Source organism: Penaeus vannamei, chromosome 42 (assembly GCF_042767895.1).
Source record: "Penaeus vannamei isolate JL-2024 chromosome 42, ASM4276789v1, whole genome shotgun sequence".
Classification (NCBI taxonomy): Eukaryota; Metazoa; Arthropoda; class Malacostraca; order Decapoda; family Penaeidae; genus Penaeus; species Penaeus vannamei.
Window position 1 is genome coordinate 24,651,276 of NC_091590.1, and position 5,000 is coordinate 24,656,275.

The following is a 5,000-nucleotide window of genomic DNA, read 5'->3' on the forward strand; positions in this document are numbered from 1 at the left end:
TGCTTCTTATTTTTATCCTTTTTATCGTCATTGTTATCATTATCGTATTATTATCATCAATATCATTATCATTATTGATATTGTTATTATCATCGTTGTTATTACTATAATGATAATGATAATTATAATCATCATAATAATGATAGTTATAATAACAATGATGATTATGATAATAATAGTAGTAATGATAGTAATAAGAATAATGATTATTATGATTATCATTATAGTAATTTTCATTATCATCATATTTTTAGTGGTATTTCTATCATCATTATCTTCGTCAACATCATTCTTATTTCTATCATAGAGAGGGGGAGAGGGAGAGAGAGAAAGAGATAGAGAGAGAGAGAGAGAAAGAGATAGAGAGAGAGAGAGAGCGAAAGAGAAAGAGAGAGAGGGAGGGAGAGGGAGAAAGAGAAGGAAAGAGATAGATAGAGAGAGAGAGGGGGGGGGGCGGGGAAGAATGGAAGGGGGAGAAAAAGAGAGAGGGAGAGAGGGAGAGAGAGAGAGAGAGAGAGAGAGAGAGAGAGAGAGAGAGAGAGAGAGAGAGAGAGAGAGAGAGAGAGAGCGAGAGAGAGAGAGAGAGAGAGAGAGAGAGAGAGAGAGAGACATAGGGAGGTATCTGGGGGCCATTGGTATTTGTAGTCTTTTTTTAAAGTAAATATATAATATCTTTTTACTCGTAACAGAATATGAAGAAAACACAAACATAACGCATCCATTTATTTTCCTTTCACCGTTCTGTTTTCATTTTGTTCTACATTCACGTGATGTATTGGGAAGTCTTGGACATAATTATTCACAACAATTTATTAAGGAGTGTATGCTTAGAGGCAGCCACAAAATCAAAACAAAATATAGAGACAATGAAGTGAGTGAAGTGAGTCTATTGATTCTATATTATAATGATTCCCTGCAGTACTTCGATTTATTTATTTTTATTTTTTTTATTTTTTATTTTTTTTTTGTCCTTTTTATTCATTCATCTATTTTTATCAGTTGCACTTCTTACTTGTGTTTATATATGCTTTTAAACTTTCAAACTGAGATTGATTTTTTTTTATCTTTTTTTTTTTTATTTGCTGCTGTCATCACTTACTTTTTTCTTAAAAGATATAGTATAGCTCTAGTAAGTGTATAAAATTTTCTGGATATGAATGTTCAAAAGGAAGAGGAATTACCATGGAGACACATGTAATGTTTGTATATGGATAATGTTGTTAGAAATTAGACTTTTTGGTGCTTACATGTAACCATCAACATTACTAACTTTTCTTCATATTCTGTTAACATATAGAATTCCTTTATTATGTTTATTGTAACAATCAATTGATGATATTCGGTGTTGTTAGAATGTTGAGAAAGTCTCTCCAATATCATTCATAAAAAGTATTCCAGCCAGTCAGACTATATCTCTAAGAACTAAACATTATAACTTTACTCTAAAGCGATCTTTCAAGTATGAAAACTTTGGGAAATGGTTGGATGTTCGCCAGCTAAGTTCCTTATAGTGCATCCTACTCAGAAAAAAACATTTCGCCAAGCATCTTTCTTTTAATTTTTTATCTATTTATTTATTATGCTTTTTTTATCACCTGACACCCCATGTTTATATTTACATGTTCTTTGTATCTGTAATAATTTTAAGGGGAATTTGCTTCCTTTAAATCCATTTTATTATCATTATTATATTTTTCTCCAAGCAGAATTGGCTAATAGGAATGTAAAGAATCCGGGGAAACAGCTGCTTTTAATTTCCTGAGACTGGATAGAGTAGGATTTCCTCGCTGCTCCTTGGACGCCTCGCCAGCTCTCTCTCCACTTTTTCGTCTGCTGAGAGCAAGTGCAGGTCTAAGACATCCGGAACCTTCTCAGAAGAGTTCCTCCACTTTGGGGGTGACGTCTGGACACCCCAAAAGGAGTTTAGTATTCGTAAGTAAATGCCGGCCTCGATTCTTAGCCATTTCTAGTCTTATCTTATCTTCTGTGGTTCGTTGTTTTGTAAGGATTAGACTCTCGTGTCTTCCATTTGAGTAGATTAGGAGATTGGGCGAAAGTATGCTTCTCCGGAAACACATCCAATCAAAAGGTCAACAGAGGTGTTTCCGGCAGCACTTTCCCTCAGCAATGAAACACAGATCAAACAATAGACCCAACTTTATTGAAAACACTAGACGATGATGACATAAACTGGTAGAACGAGAGAAGGAAACCTATAAACGAGATCTAGAAGAAATATCACAATAACAGTGGGGGCCCTTCACGCGGGGCTCCCAACACCAACAACATGCGCGGCTGCCCTCGAACCTCGGGGGGGGGAAGGGGGGGAGGGCTCAGAACCTCAGCTCCTGAGCCCAGCTGGACCTGCTTTCCCAACATGCAAATGTTCTGTTACGTTACGGTTTAATTTTCTTCTTTTTCTTATCTTTTTTTCGAGTTATGATATGGCGAGAAATATCAGTTCATGGATGGTTTCATCGTGGCGGGGAATTCGAGAGAGGATTCGTTAAAAACAAAACATCTTTTCCAACAGTCTGTCGGAAATAATAACGTACTATTTAATTTTGTATTCGGTGTTTTCTTTACTTCTGCCTTCGTGATCTAGTACGCCTTAACTTTTGACTTAGGTACTGACTAGCATATTACATAATGAAAAACTCCTGACGGACTACACTAATGTTCAGTTACCGAAGGTGAAGCTGCGCTCGAAACGATCGCTAATTCTGCAAGAGCAAAACTGCCGCTACAAACGACGGCGAACGCCCGCCGTGCACTTGGAAGAAGAAATGGTCATAAGTTAAACAACAGGTATCCCTCTACGTCAACAACTCCTCAGATGGGCGTAACAACTTTTGCGCTAAATCTAACACTCTAAATTTTGTCTGAGGGCGGCGCCGCGCAGAGAAACGGGGATAAGGTGGGCGCCGCCCTTACTGAGACTCGCGGGCGTAAAGGGGGAAGGAAGGGCGCTGGGACTTCCTCGCTTTCAGAGGATTAAAACCTAGCTATCGATTTCCTTAACGTCGCAAGAATTCTACCGAGACATGCGCTGAGGGCGTGGAGGGCATGTCGGCGCCCGAGCTCTCCCGAGGCAGCTCCTGGGGCGACTCGGGGCCCCTGGCGTCGAGCTCCGGGCTTCGAGCGTCGGGCTTTGAGCTCTTGGCTTCGAACTGCTGTTCAGTCCGCCGGCGGGCAGCTTCGCCTCGCAGCAGCAGAAGGACTCGGTTGCCGGCCCAGGCGCGGGCGGCTCCTTTTCCTCGACACCTTGTCCTTCTGGGGATGCTTCAGAGGGCGCTCCTTCGCCGGCGACATCGTAAAAGGATCGGAACGTCCGCGGCACAACAAAATCTCCGAAATGGTTAAGAAAATAAATTTCTCCGCTAAAGTACCTTCTAATGGCGATTTATATTTAATGCACTGAATTTTAATTTATGATATGGTATCCATATGAATAGAAAATCGATATGTTGATACTAATGCACGGGAGTCTAACCGCTCGGACGCGTCCCCGCCGACGGGGCCTCGCGGGCGACGCCTCCGCCGCCCTCGCTGGCTCGCGCCGCCGCCGAGGACCTCCAGCTGCGCCTACGCTAGGTCGTTATGTCGTCTGGGAGATCGCTAGAGCGGGCGAGCAGACTGGCGGTTCTGCGCTCTACGGAAGGCTACTCTACTCGCAACAGCCTACGGAATCCCGGACGGGGAGAGTGGGTACTCGTCAGCCGGGAAAGGATTCGTCTTTGTCATCTCCTTCGTCAGCGGAGGAACGGAAAGGCGCCGAGGCGGGTCGCGTCGTCCTTCGGGGTTCCTCTGGCGGCGCTCGCGGCGACGCGCGAGAAGCTGTCTCTCCGGCGGGCGCTCTCGCTCTCGGACGAAACGCACACTGCGCCATTCTGCACGGGGTCATTCACACGTGTGTGTGTGTGTGTATGGGATGTATATATGTTTATAGGTATACACACACACACACACATACAAACATACACACACACACACACACACACACACACACACACACATACACACACATATATATATATATATATATATATATATATATATATATATATCTATATATATATATATATATTTATATATATATATATATATTTATATATATATATATATATATATATATATATATATATATATATATATATATATATATATATAAGGTGTAGAAAAGAGAGCCATGGGGCGGAAAGACGAGCTTCAAGTCGTGTCGCTTCTCCTCGCAAAACCTCAGTCAGAAGCCGGTCCTGACCCATGGAGATCCTTTGTTCGTCGTATCAGGTTTCAAGGATACACTGACTGCAAATTTACATTCCCGTCGGTCGGCAGCCCTTTTCCTGGCACTTTCCACCACTTAAACACCTTTTCCTTGTATTCAGCGATCCACGTTTCGGGACGAGGCCGGGAGTCTTCTCAGGTGGTCGAGCACGAAATAGAAAACGGGAGGGTGTGAACGAGACTACTTTCCCTTACAAACAAGGTGCGCTTATCTTCTCCTGTGAGAGAGTTGAAACAATGTGCAGTACAAAAGTCACCACAGCTCCGTTTGATAGATTGTTACATCAAGTATCTTAGTCTAGCTTACTGTTCTGCTCTCATACGGAATAGTAACTGGGAAGAGATTCTCGATTGGGCTTCTGTGTAGGGAAGAGAAATTCTGTTCCGATTTTGAAGAGGCGAGGAAATCTGCTGGGATGTTGTAGAGCATCAGAGAAGGCAAGAATCTTCTCATCACGTATGTACACTGTCATGTTATGCCACCATGGTTTCTTTGCCATTGCGGCATCCCGTAAGTCCTGTACGCTGAGTTGCAAGCACTGTGTACAGATAATTTAAAGATAGTTCAGACGGATTCCAGATACAGATTGTTCTTTAACACTCAAGCTTTTTAGCATACGTGGAAACGTCATAAGACCTCTGGTATGTTCTTGTTGGAGAAGAGCCCCAGGCACTCACCATGCCTCTAATTGTGCAAGAACAGCTGGTCAGTT